Raw genomic sequence first — 20,752 nt, forward strand, 5'->3', positions numbered from 1 at the left:
CCCATCCCCATTCCTTCGTTAATGCATCCCAGATATCGCTTTGTCCGTGATGACAAACCTGTAGCGCTAACGGCGTGGGAGATGTTTACAATCTTCACTGTTCCCGAACGGACAAAGTGCAGGACCCTGTGACATTGGGGCTGAGCAAATTTACGGGAAATGGAAGGACAAGGGAGCAGTGGAGCGTGAACAAGGCCATCTCCAGAGCTGTTTCTGGGAAAGGAGGGAGCGGGATGCCTGGTTTATAGCCAGGAGCTGGAAGTTGTTATCTGCTTCTCTCTCTGGCTGCCCGGTGCATGCTGTTTGGTTTCTCTGTGTAGAAATAACCCCGTGCCCAGGTGCCCACATGGCTGTGGGTCAGGGCTGGCTCTCAGCCTGATTGCTGAGATATGATCATACCTAAACCATGTCAAATAAACTTGCATTACCTTAAATTCAGATTGTTAATTGCTAATTTTATTAGCAGCTTAACAATTAAGATCAAAGAGGAGAAAAGAATGACTGAAGTAACGCTGTGCATTTCCCCAGAAGCTAAAAATGAGCTTTTCCTGCATATTCTCTTGCTAATAAATATCCTGAGGGCCAACCCCCTTTTCAGCCCACTTGGTTTCATGTTGCATGCTCAGTTTAGTGCAGCAGAGGAAGCGTACCGTGGTGAGACGTGGCAGGGGAACCCACCAGCTTCTCCAAACACAACCCCGAGCCCTCCTGGCCATTGACCTGCTCCATCACTGGCATTTCCCTGGCAGCAGCCACAGCAGATGACTCCTACACCTACCCTCGGGTACAGGTGCCACCAGTACACTGAGCATGTAAACCTTACAAAATATGCATCTGCTTTGGTTTCATGCAGTTTGCATAAAGAGCTTTTTGGAAATCTGGATTCCCAGGTGGGAATTTGTTCCCCCAGGGTCTTTTAATAAACTGCTGCCGTGGTGCCTGCAGCACATGGCAGCCAGGGAGACTGTGGTGGTCTGCAAGGCAGGCTCCCTGTGCCCCTCTGTGAGATGCTTTGCCTTTCTTTGGGCTTTGCTAACTGAGTTAGAAAGTTTCAGCAGAGCTAATGGAGTGAATTAAACACGGCAAAGACTGAATTATTTGCTGACATTGTGCATTATTCCCTCAGATAAAGATCAGAGAGGTACAGAATGACTAACTCAGGTTCGGCGTGAGCGGTGCAAGAGCAGCTGATGCCTCGCTTGACTTGTGTGCATTCGCAGCACTGCCTTTGGTGGGAACTGCAGCCTTGTGTCTGAGCAACGCTGCGAAGATCAAAGCACTGCACAACAGCTGCCAATTTCTTCACGTTTTGCTTGTTGCTAGCTGTAGCCAAAGTTCATTGTTATTATTATTATTATTGGTGTTATTATTTTGCATAAAATCAGCCAGAAAGGTGGCAGCAGTTGGCGGTTAATTTTGCATTGCTTGCAGGTGTGTGGAAGAGTTAAAGCAAGCAGTGGTTGGGCTTGTGGGGGCTTTGAGGGAGCTTCTTGGGGCAGGAGGAAGGATGCAGGAGTGCCTGTGGCAGGTGAGTGAGGTTTTTCCTCATCTCCTGGAAGGCTGGGAGCTGCTGATAAGCAAGTAAAGTGGGTGGCTGGGTAGTGGTTGGTGGCCTCTCCTGCAGGGGAGAGGATCAGTAGCAAAGTGGTGATCTGCTCACACGCAACTGAGCACAATCAAATTATGTGTAATTCAAGTAAGATCAAATTTAAAAGGCAGCAACATTAAATCCTAGTCCCCAAAACTCATCAAATGCACTAAAAGCAATTTCCAAAGCTGTGGCCCTGCTGGGATCTAATAAACTTTTCATTAAGGAGGAAGTGTTTGACTCAGCCCCTCATTTAGCGAGATGAGGGTTTCTCCCTTGTGGAAGGGATGCAAATAGCTGTAATAATTTTATTTCTGCTTTACCAAGCACCAAGGCATGACTGAATTTGTTGGTGATGCTCTGAAGAATAGGAGTTCTCAGCCCAACTAGCTTATACTAAAATGCTCTTAGTTCCTCTACCCTAAAACCTGCAATTTGGAGGGTTTAACACAAGCACACTGGGTTCTGCTTTACAGGAGTTACTCAGCATATCAAAGTAACAGACAGGAGCCTTCCCTTTTCTTCTGGTTATCAGTTATTACATCTTGAAGCACCTAAATAAATTTGAAAGGCTTTCAGATCAAAGTACAACCAAATCCCTGGGTAGGGGCAGATTGCAGTAAAGAAGAGAGGGCACCTTGGTTACCTAGATGTCAGCTTTACCTAAGCATCCATTTTTGGCTATACTGTAGTTGAATTTCTAACGTGAAATTGAAGGAAGTAAGCTCCAAGGTATGGGACTGCAGATGTTTGTTATCAGTGGCTTTTTCCCTTTTATTTTTGTTGGAGGAGGATGCTGTGAGTGAGCTGCTCGAGGGGTGCTGCCCCCTGCCAGCACTGCTCTTCCCCTGGCTGGATGTCTCCTGAGTTTTCTGGGGGCTCCTGAGGACAGGAAAGAGGGCCTGAATTAGCCAGAAAGCTGTCCATGGTAATTTACTGCTTCTGTTAATCCTGTTTAGCAAACAAAGACATTGGAATAACAGGGCATGCCAGAGAGCACTCTGGTGTCCTGAAGCAGACATTTCATCTGCCCCCTGTCTCTGATAGAGCCCTGGGACCTTTAAAGAAATAGGAATTATCTTGCCACCAAAAAGCCTCTTTTTTTTTCTTAGAGGAAACATTTTTGTTTCCAACGTGTAACGGATTCCTGAAATGCACCACGCAGCTGGCGTAATGGGCACTGAGGGAAAGGATGGTAATGAAACCCAATTTAACTAATGAGCGTAATTTAGAGAGACTTTATTGCAGAGTTTTGTGGGAAATAGTTTAGAAACATTCAGCTTGTGGAAGAGAAGGGTGCTGTGGTTCCTCAAGAAGCCTTGCTTCAATCTGTGGAAATGCATGGTGGTTTTTTGTTGGTTAACGCCAGCAACTGAAGGTTGGGTGCCACCACGAAAGCTTGCTCCTCTCTGGAGCTTTGCGTGCTGCCAGCAAGCTGCCTCCAGCTGTTCTGCAGCCTGCACGCTGGGAGGATTTGTGCTGGGCCTTTGTTTAGCCCCTGATAGCTTTAAAAGCCTCAGTTCTGTGACAGCTATTGCATGGTCCCAGACAGACTTCGGGGCATCATCCCCAGGCTCCTCTTAGCCCTAGGGCGATGCTTGCCCTCTGCCCCTTCTCCATCTTCTCTGCTCTTGTCCTATTGATGGCTCTGGGAGCATCCTGGGATTATTATTATTATTTTTCCTCTCTAAACAGTTGAGCAAGAGATCTCCTTGGAAGGGCTGGGAGGGGAAATGGGGAAGGACGAGGGAAAGCAATGCATGGGGCTGTGGGCTGCTGCTGGGGCTGCCTCTGCCCTCTGATGGAAAACGGGAGAATGCAGCCCTGCTTCATCTCCCTGCATCTTTCTGTGCCTGCGTGTAGAGATAGAAATGTGTGTGTGTATATATATAATATACATATAATTTATTTTTTTTGCATTCTTCCTTGTTTTGCTCATTCCAACCCCACGAAACACTGTCCCAGCTCTCTGGTATTTTCCAGCTCTCCATCTCCAGGGAAGGAAAACCTGGTCCCAGTGCTGATGTTCACGGGGATGCCCAGCTGCCCTCTGGGGCTGGGAATAACACATCCCCCATATTCATTTTTTTCTCTTGCCTCTTTGCATGCCCTACCTACGTGCTGAGGAAGGGCTGTGCAGCACAGCCGGAGTCCCCTGCCTCCCCTGCCACTTCAAAGCCCCAAGCCTTGTTGGGGCACCTGGCATCTCCTCTGCCCAGGGGGATGACAACTATAAGAAAAAATAAGGGATACAGCTGTTATGACTGTTACACTCTCGTACCCAGCAGCTTTTCTTTCTCATTATAAGAGGAGCGATTGCTGGATTTTGGGAGGCTGTGGATGGCCTGGTGCAGGAGCTGAGGTGAGTCTGGCTGATGGTTGGGGCAGTAACTTTTGTCTGTGCTACCCTGGGGCTGGCAGAGCCCTGTCCTGGCAGAAATAACCTCTCCTGCTTGGGGACGGCCCCTTGGCAGGTCTCTGAATGGAAACCAGATAATTGTAAACCACTGTCTAGCCTAAAGTGCTGCGAAGTGTTTAAGCTATTGTATTTCCATGGCTTGTTCAAGGATATTTTTAGTGGTGGTGCATAAAGTGCTGACTCTAGACCAAGTGATCCCTCCTGAATGCTGTGGTCCCAATCAGGGAAAATTAATCTTTTGCTGAAATGTGTGCTGGGGGAGCCTCCCTCCTTGCTGCTGCCCCAGCCACCTGGTGCAGGGTTTGCACAGAGGAGCACTGGGCCTGGAGCACAGGTAAGGACAGAGGAGGGATGTGCTTGCCTTGACAAGACAGAAAATGAGCCTGGGCTCCTCGGAGCAAGGGGACACAAATGTTGTGGGCAGAGCTGACTGCTGAGGCCACCCAAATTAATTCTCACTTAAACTAGAAAGAACATCGCATTCAATTTAAGCACCACCGATGAATATCTGGCAGTGACTTTCTTCTGGGCTGCCAGCCTCTGGGCTGAAGGTATCCTGAGCACGTCTGGGGTCCTGCTGGGTGCATTTGAGGTGATTTGTGATACCTTGGATATTCCAGCCCTGTCAGCCCCCTCTGCTGAGTGAGTGCCTCAGGTATGATAGCAATGCGTTATGGTACGATAGCTATGTGTTATGGTATGATAACTACTGTGCCACTAAGAGACGGCTTGCAAACAGCTCCCTCTTGTCCCATTAACTCCACAGCTCGTTCCCTGCCCTGTATCTTATCGCTTGGGCTGCTGATAGGTTTCCTGTATGGCTTCTCTCGGAAAAGAAAAGTCTGTCGTGCTGTGCAGTTTCCTTCCGCTGGCTGGTGAGGGTTAATTAAAGCTTCCCCAGGCTCTCTTGCCTTGATGCAATGAAGGCTAGGGATTTTTTTTTTTCTTTTTCTTTTAGGAAACAATCAAGTGTCTGCAGGTAGTCTGTGTGCTCCCACAGCTCTGATAAGGAATCCCTGCTTGTTTGCAAGGTCCTGCTTGGACACAGATATTGTGGTGGTAACGTGAAATGGGGGGTGCTGTGGCTGCAGAAAACATCAGATCCCACAGACTTTTGTGGGGGGAGGGAGAAAGCTCTGGGCTCTTTGGGCTGGGTGCTGGGTGCTCCTTCGCCTCTCTGGGGTGCTGCTGAGCCAGCTGTGCACAGAGCAGGAGCCCTGCACGTCCCACCTTTAGGAGCGCTTTGCTCCTGGATTTTGCTCCCTCACTGTCTCCTGAGCCCCTTTCAAAGATAGACTAAAAGCTAATTATTTGTAGTTATTGCTGGAAACAGAGCTAGCTGTCCGTTCATTCCTAGACGTGGCTGATGCTGGATTTATTGCTCCTGGTGGCCAGGGCACAATTTGCACCACTGATTGTCTCTGGCTGGGATGAGAAATGCTGTAAAGCAAGTTGTGACTTCACCTGTGCTGTACCCTTGGAAAGACTATTTTTAGGCAATAAAATCTCTCATACAAGGCCTGTCATGCATGAAGCCTGCCTGAAGCTTGCCTGAATGTCTCTTCTCAGTACTCTCCAGCAGAGGGTGCAGTAGCTTTTCGTGTCTGAACAGCTGGTATTCAGGGAAGGGATGACTTCAGCCCTCACCTCCCTTTATTTAAATAAATGAAAAGGAGGGTGGAGGGATTGAATGGGCCTTTTGCTGTCTGAAAACTAAAATTATTTAATGTCCATATCAAAAATAATCTAGTTACTTTTAGAGAAAAGCATAACAGTGTTACGGTTCCTCCTGAGAACTCTTTGATTTACAACCATGTGTAACATCTATAAATAGGCAACAGGGCAAGGAGAGGACAGGAGGTTGGTGTCCTTCTGTATTTTGATATGCTTTTAGCAATCCCTTATGTATCAAATTGTGTTGGGGTTCTTAAATCTGTCATTGCTTTTTGGGGTGCACTGTGCAGTGTCTGTAGCTCAGGCAGGACCTGAGGCTGTGCCCTTGTTGCTCATGGGGTCAGGCAGGACGAACTTGGTCCCACAGGTGCAAAGCCCTCCTTTGTGGGACTGGGTTCAGAAGCTGCTTGGTTATGATCCTCATACCAACCACCCGTGAATAATTCCTCTGCTGCCAGGGTCAGCCAAACACTGCTGGGGCATTGCCAGTGATCAAGCAGTTGCTTTGGCCAGCAAAGTCACTTTTGACCCTATTTTTTTCCTTTTTTTTTTTTTTTCTCTGAACCCAAATACTGGTCGAGGGAAGAAAAAAACCTAAAAGGCAGGTGTTTTGTCCTTGCTTGGGCAGGAGCATCACTGGTGTGTGTTGGGCAGCCTCGTGGCATGCTTGCCTGGCACATTGCTGCCTTTGTGAAAAGTGGCAGAGGATATTTTCCCTGGATTGCAGACCCAGGGTTGATGATAAAGGCTGATGGATCAAGGCCTTGTTATTCCCGTAGCTGTGAGCTTTTGGGCTGAGTTTACCAGCTGGCGAGCCGTGCGATGCAAATGCCAGAGCTCCAGCAGGTTCCCGACCCCTTTGCAGCAGAGTGGGGATTTATTCATTTTCTGGTGCCAGTTATGATTGACAGCAATTAGCATGGGAATAATGAGAGCTGCAAAAAATCATCTGACGGCTTGCAAAATCTCCTCTTTGCTAATATCTCGCATGCAAACAGAACATCTCAGATGAGAATGGGATTTCATGGTCTTTTTAAGGCCTGGAACATTGTAACTTAGCGCAGCATAATTGGATGCAGTCTCCTAATTTAAGTCTATATTCTCTTCATAATGAGCTACAGGCCTAAATTAAATTGTGCTCCCCGTGAAAAATATTTGCAAACTCTCCTTGCTGCATGCTGCTTACCAAGATTATTGAAAGGGTGTTGGTGAGTGGGTTGAGAGCCTTGTGCCAAATTTATCCCTCTTGCACAGGGGGAGAGCCAAGCCCTCAGTGATGCTGTGTGCTGTCTGTGCTGGGGCACAGCACCCCTTGCTGCCTCGGCTGCCGTTGTGTATTCACCTAACGAGGGCCAAAAAGTGATCTAAGTCCTACAGGATCTGCACGGAGCAATTCAGCTCCCACGTTCAGACCTACTGATGTCTTTGGGACATGCCAAGAACCTCAGCTCAGGTCTGAGTATGAGCTGGGACCATTTGCTCTTCTGCTTGTGGTTGTGATTGTCCATGTGTGTTGAGCTATAGATAGCGTTAAAGGGCTTGCTAATGTGTTGGGAAAGCCTATTTCTCTAAAAAGATTAAAAAAAAACCCCACTCACTTAAAAGTGGCATCTTGTGTTCATATGTGCCAATGTGATCCTTGATTTTTACACCAAGACATAGCCAACTTCCACGGAACCTGCTCACACAACCTGGCTGCACATATGAGGCACAAATTCTGCAGCTCCTTGATGCTCCTCTTGTGGTAGAAAGAGAAAATGAGTCACTCCTGCTTCCTCTTCTCTCCTGCACAGTGAACAGGCTGGGAAATAGGGTGGGCATCCAACATTTCTGAGACAGGAAACCAAATTCTTGCTTCACGGTTACGTGTGGTGTGAGTCAAGGCTGGCCCCATGGGAAGGGGCAGCACTGGCGCTTCTGATGGGTGTTTCTCTGTAGAAAGGGTTTGAGGCCTCCTGGCCACTGAGGACACCCCAAAAAGCTGTGGCAGAGCAGCACAGAGGAACATGAGCTCCACAGGAGGATGGGATGAGTTGGTGTGGAGGGAAAGATGAGGTTATCCAACCCATTTCCCAAAGCAAACACTTGTCTTCCTTCTTCCTTGCCTCTCATGGCCCCTTGGTTCGGAGAGTAGCCCATGGTACGTAAATGCCTCTGCATGATTTGAGCTCCCATGGCATTTCCTTTGGGGAAAGAATCCAAAAGAGCACGGTTTCTTACATTCTTGATCAAACTCAAAACCTTGTTCAGACACGGAGGGAGAGGAGGGGAATTGCAGGTAGGAAGATGGGCTCTCCTGTAGTGAACTGGAGGCGTGAGCCTGCCCCTGGCAAAGGGCTACCCACTGCTCAGCTCTGACAGAAAACAGGCACAGTAACCTTCAGCATGCTCCTTGCTGGTAATTAGTGGGGGACTAATTAGTACTTGTAGGCCAGAGTCCATAGTGGGTATTTCCCTAATGATCAAAAAGGCACGGCGTGCAGCATGGGCTGCATCCTGCGCTCTCCATCCCTCTGGGGAAGGAAGCCTTGCTCCGCTGTCTCGCCATGCTTCCTAACAAAAAGTTCGAATCCTAACTTAACTGTATATATTTTCTTTAAAAGTGGTGAAGCAATGTTTTCCTACTGAAATATTATTCCACCCCTCCCTGCAAGCAAGCCATCGTTTTCATTTTCTTTGAAAAACATACTTCTCGTTTCAGCTCTCGCTGCTCTGGTCTCAATTTTTTTACATTTGCAGTTAATTGCCTACTTCAAAGAAAAACAGAGAACTCTTTGATTTACTAGATTGGCTAAATTCAATATCTTTCCCAGAAACAGTGGCTCAGTGTTTCCTAACAATAAGTTCAAATGTTTGAGTGATATAATTTCCTCACTTCTGACACTCATCAAAATCAGCGTATAGCGTCCAATTTGGTCTCCTTCATATCCCAGTGGCAAGCTTAACTTAAATTTTATCCACTTTAAACAATACTTGTGTTTGCCACACAGTGTCCTAAAGCTGCAAGGTCTCAATCGTGATACGAATAACATGCACAGTTGGACACCTACATTAAGTATGTATGATGAGATCACTTCCAGTAAAATCTTGAAATGCAGTAATGTGAAAAACATCTGGTTGTTGTGCATTTGATTTAAAGTTGGAAGTCCTGGACAAAGGGACTATACATTTATTAATGAGTTCTGTGCTTTATGGAGGTTTCCATGCAATTTACTCATTAGACTTCAAAAGCAGGAAATTATATGACATCTTGATTGAAATTAGCTTATTAGACATCAAAAGGGGGAAAATATTATATATCTTAGTGGAAATTAATTATTAAAATTATATATTTTATTAAAAATCTGAATTTAACATAGCCATTCCACCCTATGAGCCCACCGCAGGCGCAGTGTGTGTGTGTGTTTGGGTGTGGGTTTTGTGTGCCAAAACCAGAGGAAGATCTGGAGGTTGGGATCTGGCCACGCCACCCCGTGCTGGGGGATGTGCAAGGGGCAGGGAGCCAGGGGCTCCCACGGCACAGTGCCACGGCAGTGCCAAATGCTTAAAGCCATGTCAGATGGCTGTGTGACACCTCCTGGAGAAGCAAGGACCAAGTGCCATCTCTGCCATTGCCCCAGGCAGGGGTTAGTCCCTGCCAAAGTTGGTTGCAGTTGTGGGACCCCCTCATTGCGGTGTCCCCGTTCATGGCTCCCCAGCAAAAATGTGCGGTATGCCTGAGGCGTATCAGTAGCGAGCAGCAGTATCCATGGAAATCTGTTTGTTTAGCAAATTGAAGAGAGGAAAATTCAACAGAGATGGCCAAAGGAATGAATTAGAGCTGCCCCTTGGCAAGCGTGATATAGAAAGTGGTGTTATTTTTGCTTTAAAACAAAACAAAAACACATATGCATGTGAAATTGGTAATTTTTCAGTCATCGCTGACAGTCCGCTCTGAGATGTGGAAAATATTTGCGGGGATGTTGCAATGTCTCCCACATTTCGCTCGTGGTCCAATGTTACCTTGCTGAGATAGGAGAACCTCGCAGAGCCCAAACCCTGGGGGCTGCTGAGGTGAGGGATCCCTCAGCTTGGTCCCTGTCCCTCTGCCACCTCCCAGCTGTACTTCTGGAAAAAATGTGCTCTTTGCAGCCCAGATTTACCTGCTCTGGAGGCAGGTCTGTGCCAGCTCCCTGGCAAGCTCAGCCACCATCCCCATGTCCCCATGGGCAACTGTCTGCCAGCTCTCCCCTTCCTCCTAGAGATTTTTTAGTGCTTGTTCTGGAGAAGAACTCATCAGCAAGAGGCTTCAGGCTGTGTTAAACAGGGAGCTGTTGTCCCCCAGGTACTCTGCGTGCTGCTTAAAGGTGTTTGTCTCTGTATTTTGTTCAGTAAGGGTGACAGGCTGAGGGTGTTGCTACATTAACCCTCAGTTTCTTACCAAGGGCCATATATTTCTGTACACCCTGTGCTGACCTTCATCTCTGCAACCTCTGTTTCAGAATGGCTCAGGTTGGAAGAGACCTTAAAGATCACCCAGTTCCAACCCGCTGCCGTGGCAGGGATGCCACCCACTAGATCAGGTTGTCCAGGGCCTCGTCCCACCTGGTCTTGAACACCTCCAGGTTTGGGGCAGCCACAGATTCTCCAGGCAGCCTGTTCCCATGTCCCTTATTTGTAGAAAACCACCGATCACAAAGCGGTGCGGTTCTGCAGCAGGCGCTGCAACATCCTTACAAATACAGGCAGCCAACCAAGTGCAATGCGAGCAGTTTATCCAGAAGAAGAATTACCTCGATCTTCCCTCAGGCTGCCTTTTGGGGAAGCAGACAAATCCCTTGGCTGGGACACCCTGGGGATCTGTAGGGCCAGCTCCCCGCCGTGTCCCTGCTCTGGAGGTTCATTGCGCCGGCTGGGAAAGCCGGGGCTCTGGATGTGCAGACAATTACAAACGAGAGCTTACTGGAAAATATTCTTCTAATGACACCGTCTGTATGCAGTCTGACTCATCTGAGAGCAGACTAATAAGACAAGTCACCTCTCAGACTTAAAAAGCCCTAGGTTAGCCCCACGTACAAATATCCTTTTTGAGCAGCCCCATTACTCCATGCACGAGGCATGTTCTGCCGAGCCCGCTGCGGGTCGTTTTCCATGGAAGCACAACGCAGACACGATAATCCCAGCTACTATGAAACATCTGTTCTGCGTTTGCATATGATTTATGGTAACATGTTGCAAACATATATGTGTATGTGTATATATATATATACACATGAAAGAATAATACATTAGCACTGATCTAAATGGGATAGAAATCCTGCTTATTACTACAATGCCAACAAATTTATTTCTTACATTTAACAAGCCATTTATTGTCCAAATTCTTCCATGGCATACGTGAGTAATAATAAAACAACAACGAACTCTAACAGTCTTCAAAACCAACTGCACATCATTTTTCTAATATGAAAAGGCCATGCAGAGATTTTTATGCACAATATTTCTTTGTTTCTACAGTTACCCCAAAACTAAGAGTACAGATTACATTTGGACTATGTGGAATCACTTACCTTAGCATAATACCACCGAATGTCTCTGAGAGTTTACAGTGCTCACAACAGTAGCTTAAATTCCTCACATTAGGCTCTTCATTTGTTGTTTATTCTGAAAAATGTGATAGCCCTTGAAAGGAAGGAAAATGTTTGTCTGGATAAAGAGAAGTCTGAACTAAGACTTAGCAGGAAATTTTCTTGATGAGTGTCTTATGGGCTAGGTTTCACCTTCATTACGCTGTCCCCCCATTGCTTTTTACACTGTTGACTCTGCTCCCCCCACACATAACTTTTTCTCCTTCATATTGCCTTTTTTTTTTTTTTTCTTCATTTCTGCTTTTACAGTCTAAGCAGAACATGAGGCAATACCATCAGGGACTAATGTTAGCATCAGACTTTTCCCAGTGGGCAGACCGAAAGGGAAAGTCAAATCCTGCTCAATGTTCTCTTCCAAATAAATGAAAATTCCTCTGGGAAGATGCCCAATTGCTTTGCAGTGAACCTGCTCATGGCAGAGCATGGGTTGGCCTGAGCTTGCAGGCAACAGATGGACATGATGTGTTAATTCCAGGTGTTGCACGGGGGCATATCCCCAGGTAAAGGCTGCTGCTGAGCAAAGGCAGCCTGAGGTTTATGCTTGAAGTTACACTGCTGATCTCAGCGAGATCTGGAATGGGAGATGAAATACAGATATGCAACACAATTACATTTCCCAAAGGGATCAAGCAGCTGTGATATTTTGCCCACTGTCTCCTCCCACTGTTCTTGTGCTTTAATAGTATTGGACTTATTCTTCTGGTAAAACCAATATTGCTGCTCTCATCCCCTACCCTTTTCCTCCTTTAAGTAACTTAAAGCCTTCCAATATTTAAAAAAAAAAAAAAAAAAAAAAAAAAGATAATAAAAAAATAAAAATAGTATTTAAAAAGTCCCTCATTTGATTAATCATTCTTAAAAAGTATACTTCATGTACGTGCTTGAGTACTTGTAATGCCATTTTTGCACTGTTTTGGTTAAGAGTGGTATAAAGTTACTGAAAAATGAATAACCACTGTTATAAGTGCCAAAACATTTGCAGAGAGCTCTGCTCCCTGGTTTCAGCTGTCTCGTTTTCCCCCTGGTTTTCTGTCCCTCCATCCTATCTTGCTCCTGAAACTGGAGCCTCCTCCTGGAGGGGGCTGCATTTTCTTGACCAGTGGGATTGCTTACTGGAGAAGAATTGCACGGTTTTGTCCCTTGTGGGGGGAAAGAGGTCATTTTCGTGTTTTCCGCCATAATTTTCTACACTTCAGGATAAAACTGGGTCTCTGTCCAGCTCCATATTTCTCTCCATCACTGGGAAGAGTACAGGGAGAAGTGTGCAGGGGTGGGTGCGGACTTGGGGATGCACAGGGCTGGAGGGAAAGGAGAAGAGATGCTGTGCTGGCACAACAGCTGAGCCAGCAGCTGGAGCCTCCAGCTGTGGGTTTGAGGGGCCTTGGATGGTTCCTTTTACATAGTTTTGTTTTTAAGGAAGTGTTTCCATAAGAGATGCCCTACATGGGGGTTGGGGAAGGGAATGGGGAGCATGGGGCAGGGCTGGGGGCTTGGTGGAGGAGTGAACTGGGGATGGGATTCTCCAAACTTCCAGGGAAATACGAGGCACCCTATTTCTGTATGCCCAGCATGCGTTGTGTGTAATGTATGTCGGGAAGCAGAGCTAGTTCTCAGTTTTGAGAGAGCCTGTGGTCCTCTCTTGGACTCAAGGATGTGGTTTTACTGGAGAAAAAGGGAAAAAAAATCCATGCTGGGACCAGTGTGAGAGGCAGTGAGCTGTGTCAGCACTTGTGGCCTTGCTGTGACACAAAGCTTTTGGTGGTTTTGTCTGGGGGAACTGGGAGAACTGGTCCTCAAGCAATGTTGCCTGGGCTGGCCCTGGTGGCCATGTGGATGACCTGAATGTGGGCAGGATGCAGCCTCCAGCTGCTTTTCCCATGGATGTGATGTGAGCCATCCTCTGTAACACATTGTTTGACTTACAAGGAGACGGTAATTGAGATATCTTGGTTCTTGCAGCACCCATTCCTATTTTTGCAACCAAGCCTCCTGCACTGGGATTTAGCCGAGTTGCTCAATTTCCCACTTCCCCCATTTGCAGTACATTGGGCAGGAGCGATTCTGGCTCTGGAGACAGCCTCACCCCAGGCAGAACACATCAACCCAGCACCTACAGCACAAGAGGCAAGCTTTGTGCTTTACCTAGCAGGTCCCTGAGCCATTTGCAAACCTTCCCTGGTGCTTCCCAAGCACCTCATGCCCCATCACAGAAGCTCCCATTGAGTGTGGATGGGAGGCTGCAGCCCAGGCTGGATCCTGCACAGGTGAGCCCTGAACCCAGGAGCAAGAGACCAAGCTCCATGGGTTGAACCTAAAATGCCTGTCCTGTCAACCTGGGAGAGATTTGCCCAGATGACTTACATTAATGTTAATGGAAACTGTGTGCAGAAACCACAAGCTTAAATCACGAAGATTATGTCAAAAGAGCAGACTTTATTTTCATAAATCCAAATGACAGACTCCAACTGTTTTTTTTTTTTTTTTTTCCTCCTCATTCTAAAGAACCCATCGCTATTTTCAGCTTCTTAAAGCTGGTGTGATGCCCAAACTTTGTGGGGATCAAGTTTTGAAATGGTTTTTGTAATTCAAAGGATAAAGGAAGAAATCTCCCCAACTGGGGTCATGTTAATAAGCAGCTACATTAAAAGAGCAGTTCTCGGAGACTTCAGCACAAATTTTGGCTTGGCATCTCACTGCAGCTTCTGTGCCAAGGTGGGATGAGCTGCTGAATATCATTTCCTTGTGGTGGGGTGGTTGGGAGTAAGGCAAAGGATGTTGCATCAGTCCATGCTGCCTACCCATCCCAGCAGCGATACTGGTGCTTTCTGTGAAAGAAACAGCCTTTCCTGGTCTGTTGCACTTCTTTAATTATATCTGTTAACTTAAATGGAAAGGAGTGGAAAAGACAAATATCAGGAATCACTGTAATAAATAGTATTGTTTTTTTCTGAGATTGAGCCCCAAAAAGTACCTCCTGAGCTTGGGAGGAGGTGGGGGTACAGGTCAAATCCAATACAGCAGTCATGGGCTGCTCAAAATGCTCTTGAAGACAGATGGGTGTGAAATTTAATGTTGTGAGTGTTGCAACAGGTTGAGAAAATCACAAAATGCCTGTGCAAAAGCGGAAAGGAAAGGATCCAGCGTCCAGGCTTGGATCCAAAATCCCATTGCATCCCAGCCTGGAGAGCTCCTTGACGTGCAGCTCCTGGCCTTGTCCACATGGCTCGCCTTGCTGAGGAGGAGCAAGGAGCTGGGTGATTGCCCTCTGCTATCCTGAACTGCTCCCCAAAAGTCCTCTTGGGCTTTTGCAAAAACCTGCTTGGCTTTTTCAAAGCCTTCCTGACCCTGCTGCCTCCTGGGGGTTATAACCAGCCCGTGGGGCTAGCAGTGCCAACTTGGAAAAAACATTGCCTGATGCCACCAGGCTGGTGGAGAACCTGGCTGCATCCAGTTCTGGTGCCTGTTTCTTCTCTGCAGACCCCAAAATGCCTCCAAGACCATGGCCTGGTGTCGCCTGCCTGGTGGCAGTGCTGGGAGCAGCTCTCATGGGCGGTCTCTCCGGGGAAGGAAGGAGAACCCCATCCTGCAAAAGCTGCTTTCAGAGCCTGCTGGGGGCAAACCCAAGCTTTTCTGCCAGGAAACAGTAGCCATCGCTAACGAACAGGGAGCAACTCGTCATTAGGCTTTTGTCAGTGATTGACGTGTTTGTGGCTCTGGACATCTGGAAGGGATTTAGCAGGAAGGTCTGGTTCCTGGGACACCGCTAATGGCCCTGGCTGATGGATTCAAAGGGAATGAGGTAGAAAGAGAAAAGGAAACTGAAAATCTGGGGGCTGATTCTCGACACATGTGAAATAACTAAAGGAGCCACTCAGGAAAGACAGTAAACAAGCCAGGTCTGCAGCACTGACTGCTTTCTCCTGATTTTTCCTTTCTCCTGTTTTTTGTTGGAGGTGACCACAATGTACTGATTGTGCTCAGCCCCTCAGGGTCCCCATTCTGCAAGGTTTTGGGGCTCTGGGGCTCCCCTTGGGCCCCTTTTCCTCATGGCAGAAGCACCCTGGGGCTCAGCGCTGCTCATCCTGGGGAGGTGGTGAGCAGAGCCTCGACTAACACCCAGACCACCACCAGGTGCAAATTCTCATCCAGATTTTGTGCGGTTTGGGACCCTGCCTTTGGCCTGTCAGCCTCAAGCATCTGCTCAGCGACATGGCCCGTGTAGGAGGGCGCTGACCTGAGACACGCAGGGGTGTCCTCAGCCGCTGAGAGCCACGGGAACCTGGAGGTTTGAAGTGCTGGTTTCATTCTGGTGTGACAGAAAAGTGAAACATGGAAAAAAATGTGCAGAGAAAGGGAAAACATTCTCAAAGCCAAAGCTGGTGTGCTGAGGGAGTGAGAGGCTGAGTGCCCTTCTTGGGAAGCAGCAGGCTGCGCCACACTGGGGGATCTCAGATTTTCTCAGTATTACATAAACCTGCAGAGCCAAAATGGTTCAAAATAAGGGATGTGACCCGACTTTCTGACCTCGTCGATGACCTGGCTGCCAGGTTGTTCTGGCAGAGCCCCAGATTTCATCCTGCCCGGTGCCGGGGCAGCCTTCTAGCAGAGAACAGAACACGCACCGCTGAGCTGTGCTGTGCTCAGGCCCTTGGTTTGGCCCTGCTCGAGGTGGCCTGCTTCTCAGGCACTGTGCTGCTGTACACTGAGCTCAGATAAGCCACATATCTCACGTTTTTTCACTTAATATCACAAAAGATTTGGAGTGTTACCCCATGCATGCCATACCTCTCTGTATGTAACATCGGGACTGAAGGAGTAGAGCTGCTCCGTGTGTTTAACTTGCTGTCCTAAAACTTTTTGTGGGATGCCTCGTGTTTTTGAGGTAGTGTTTTTTTTAGTAGCATCTGGGTTAAAATAATAAGGGTCTGTCTGGGACTCAGGAACCAGCCTGTTAGCTCAGACCTCAGTAGGGCTCAGACACAGTTCCTAATTTGGGCAATTCCTGATCCAAGAAGTCCCTGGAGGAAAGGGGCCGGGGAATTCCCTGGTTCTTATTTTAAAGTGTAAATCACTGAAGTCCAGTGGAAGGCTAATGAGCAGGCCAAAGACACAAACACCTACAAAAAGTATTCCCAGCAGTAATCAGACAGGATGAAAAATGTTTTATTATTTTTTTTCACTTTTGAGATTATTATTATTTTAATTTAGAAGAGCTTTCTGGGAGCTTGACAATTTGAATTTTGATGAGTCCTGAAAACTCAGAGCAACAGGAACCCAGTGGTGGAAATTTTACATTGCAGCCTGGCAGCCTTGCTGTGCCCTGGAGCAGGACTTCGTGCATGCTGGTGGGTGCACATCTGCACATAGCCATGTCCCTGTGGTTTGCTCTCAGCGCTCTGCCACCTCCTACCTACCTGATCTGGCCTCTAGAAGAAAAAAAAAAAAGTACAGTTTGGGATTAAACAACCATGACCTCATCCTGGGAGTTTCGCATTGCTGCAAGGATTAGGACCATATGACTGGAAAGCCTGTCTGATAAATATTTGTTCCTGCTCATGGACAAAACGTCTCTCCTGCAGCAGCTGGAGCAAGGGAGCGTTGCTTCCTGCAGCTCCAGGGCTCCTGAGGAGCTCCGCAGGCTCAGGACTTCTCCTCGCGTAAATTAGCCCATCCCTCCGGGGTAATAAAAGAAGAAAGCAAACGTGTCCGCCTGCCAGCTCTGGAGTCGGAGAGTGCTGAGTGTGGATGGTGCCAAACCATTGTGAATAGCAGACGTAGAAGAATTAAAAACTAATAATGAAGAAATTAGTATGTCTTGATTGTGCTGCAACTGCCAGACTAATCCTGCTGGAATCCTACCAGGTTAGAGCATCACTTATTCATGTTCTTCGTAGCTGGCAACCCTGCGTTGTCGAAGCAGTGGTGAAAACAACTTTGGTTTTAAGCAGCTCTTTATTTGTAGTGAGGTTTTGCTTCATTTGAATTCCAGGTTTTCAGGCACTTGGGGCTAATTCTAATACAAAGTCCTATTGTATTGTACTAAAGAAATAACTTTTCCGACTCTTCCCGTAAATGCCAAAAGCTCGGTTTCTGTTTACCTTGCCTGAGTGAGAAGCACCACTGAAATCAAGAGGTCAGTTTGCCTGAACAAGAGCAACTGGATCGGGCCCAAGTTATCTCGCTTTACAACGTGCTGTCTCTCCTATAAAAATGTGCGTCTCCACTCTCTCTCGGCTTTAGATATGCCAAAGTCTGGGTGCGTGTTCAGACATCCCCTACCAGAGCTATTCCCACACCTGTATCTCCTGTAAAAAGCAGCAGACCCGAGTGCACGTGAACCTGAGAAATGTGTGCGTGCCCCGCTGGGTAAACAGTGCTCGCCTGCTCCCGGCGCTGGGCTGCAACCCGTAGAAAACACTGCTCTTTGTATTGCACGGAAAATAAGCTACGTGGGCCTGGCTGGTCGCAGAAGTCATTTATCCAGGAACATATGTCTGTACGTTGTGCTTGCATAATGAAGGCAATTATTTTCCATTCAAGCCTCCTAACACATTGCAACACTCGTTCTCAGCAGTGGGGAGGAAATGGATCCAAACTGTTCCAGCTCTCCCTGGCCCTTTATCAAGGAGCCTTTACAAGCTCTGTAGGCTGCGTTACTAAATCATTCCCTCAGAAACGATTACTAGCCTGGTCTTGTTATCTGCTCGGCTGTAGCTACAAAACCACTGCGACTAAATAAAGCCGTATGTCATCCCCGATTCCTTGCGGTGATGACGAGCCCACAATACCTAACTTATAACTGTGTGTGCGTACATGGTTTTGTCCATGTATGTGTGCAGATAGCAATGCTCCAGAATCATGGGCTTGGGTGAAGTTCTGTTTCCTCCTGAAGCAGGAGGAAAAGGTAAAATCCAGGCATGAAGAAGACACACAGAGCTTCGCAGCCTGAGAAAGTCGCCTGCTGCTGCTGGGGCTGCTCAGTTCCCTGCAGCATCCTGCCCGCTGCCCAGAAGAGATCTGATTGCTGAGGAGCTGGTTTGGGTCATGAATCCAACGGGAACCTGGAGCTGGGAAGCTGTCCCCTGCTGCTGGGGGACCTGGGGAGCTGCCTGGCTGCCCTTGAGCACCGTGCATGTCTGACGGAGGCAGAGAAATTTGCTGGCACCTGGCAGATGGAAAAGCATCCTTTGTGGGGAGAGTCAGCCACAAGGCTGAACTTTACAGAGACTGGCCTGGGAGTCTGTAAGCGGCCCTAATGCACACTGACAGCTCAGGTCATCTTGCCCATCTCCTTGGCACCAGTCCCCCCTCCCAGCAGGCGGCTGTCCCAGTTGTTTCTGAAAGCCCAGGGAGGCGATTTCCCACCCTGCCCAGTGGGGTTTTGTGGTGCCAAGAGGGGGGGGTTGCTCAGCTGGCTCCCTGCCGGCCCTATAGCTCCTCCCGACACCACGCCAGTGAGCGTGCTGCCCTGTGGTAGTTTGGACCTATCTGCAGAGCCAGGAGAAGGGTTATAGGGTACTGAGGGGAGCTGCTGTGGATCTGGTGGACCTTGGCACTGGTCTGACACAAGGCATGACCTGGTGTGTTGTGAGGTGTCCCTTTAATGTCATTGAATTTTGCGCTCTCTTCATTAAAAAGGGAAAATTTATTAGGACCCGGTTTTCCTAAAAGTGGTCTTCATTTGGTTTTCCATCCCGTGCTTTGTTAAGTACCTGCTTCCACTTGGTGCTTGACGTGGCTGTTGTATGAAGAATGGAATAACCAGAAAAAAAGAAAAGAAAAGAAAAGAAAAGAAAAGAAAAGAAAAGAAAAGAAAAGAAAAGAAAAGAAAAGAAAAGAAAAGAAAAGAAAAGAAAAGAAAAGAAAAGAAAAGAAAAGAAAAGAAAAGAAAAGAAAAGAAAAGAGCTCCTTAAATCTTGCTGAACAAATTACTGAGCTGAGCTCTGGGGGGGTGTTCGCTGAACATCACCCAATGTCTATAGGATAACAGAAGCAGCCTTCTGGCTACGCATCTCCAGTTACAAGATGGTTTATTGACACAAGATAGGTTCTGTATCTTCTTGGCAGGGAAAGATTTCATCTGCCTCTTGTATTGAACTGAAATTAACTAGTATCTTTTATTTATTTATTTATTTATTTTTAAAGGAAGTTCCAGTATATCATCATAAACTAAATGAATTCAGATTTCAAAGCTTAGCATCCCAAAATAACAGTCTGCTGTAATTTGGCTCAGGATGCTCAAACGTTTGCTCTCTTCCTGCAGTACAGAGTGGCCCCCAGCCAACCTCAGCAGATTACCACACTGACATTGGGCGTCTATCAGACCTTTAAATCAGTTGAAGCAGGCCAGAAGAGACTCGCTTTTATCCATTTTAAGGTCTGTAGACTCTGCTCTTCAAGTGGTTTGCTCTCCAGTGATGGCACAGACTTTTCCATGGCTTATGCAGCTATGTGTGGAAATGAATACTCCCTAGAAAGATACGTCAGGCTAGGATTTCTTAGGGTTTTTCTACTTCATTGCTGGCTTGCTGAAAACAAGAAGATAAATTGCAGGATAAGGAATAAAATAAGAACATGTGAGAGCTAGAAACGTCTTGTGGGAGCTGTTTTCTATCTCTTTTTTCTTTTTCATATACAGACAATATGACTAAGTGTCACTGAATCATTCCTAGAAGGTTGAATTGCTACTTCTTGTGCCTTCCTGCTCCAGAATCGTACCGTATCGTATATCTGCAATACGGGGCAGGGGGAAATAGAAAACAGATGCGGGGATATCAGCTTGGCCCCGTAGCACTGCTCAGGAGTTTCAGTGGGTTTATTTTCTGTTTATGCCTGTTGGTGTGTGCGGGAGAAACAGAGAGCAGTGCAAAGACCTTCTTAAAAAGATTTATCTCAAAGTATCTAATGTGGGAAGACAATTACAAGCTTGTACGATGAGGTAAGGGGATTGTTTTGTTTATACCAGAGAAGATAAAACGTACTTCTTCCAACACAGTGATAAATTAAAAGGAAGCAGAATATTGTGTGTAATTGCCTTTTTGGCTGGCGCTCCCCAAGGCCAGGACGACGGGGTGCCTCTCAGGGCTCGCGAGCGAACACATGGCAGCTACCCTCTTACATGCTTGTGGGGAGGTCGTTTCATCTCCTGGGAGATTAATTTGGCCAGGCCTAGCAGGGCATTCAGCAATAACTTTGCTCTTAACAGGAAAGGAGAGGCCAAACAAACAGTAACACCACCTGAGTTCCTTCAAGCAGCTTTTGGGAGGATGTGTTGGAACTGGGCTTGTGATGGAGCATCGTGGCTCTTCCCAGGAAGATGCCGGGTCTGTGAACTGCTGGGAACCCAAACGGGCTGATGGAAGCCCTGTATGGATGCTGTAGACCGAGGACGTGGCAGAGTTCCATGCCTTTTGATGGAGATAAGTTTTCTATTGCCACCACAGC

At 47.3% G+C, this 20,752-nt stretch overlaps 1 long non-coding RNA gene across 1 annotated transcript; it reads left to right on the forward strand.

Moving 5' to 3' along the window:
* The first annotated feature begins 1,476 nt into the window (after positions 1–1,476).
* Positions 1,477–17,836, forward strand: LOC311444274. The gene is made up of 2 exons (XR_014697794.1): positions 1,477–1,528; positions 16,609–17,836. It is a non-coding gene; the product is annotated as an uncharacterized lncRNA (long non-coding RNA).
* Positions 17,837–20,752: the final 2,916 nt, after the last annotated feature.

This window comes from Aythya ferina (genome assembly GCF_964211825.1).
Source record: "Aythya ferina genome assembly, chromosome: 14".
In the NCBI taxonomy this organism is placed as follows: domain Eukaryota; kingdom Metazoa; phylum Chordata; class Aves; order Anseriformes; family Anatidae; genus Aythya; species Aythya ferina.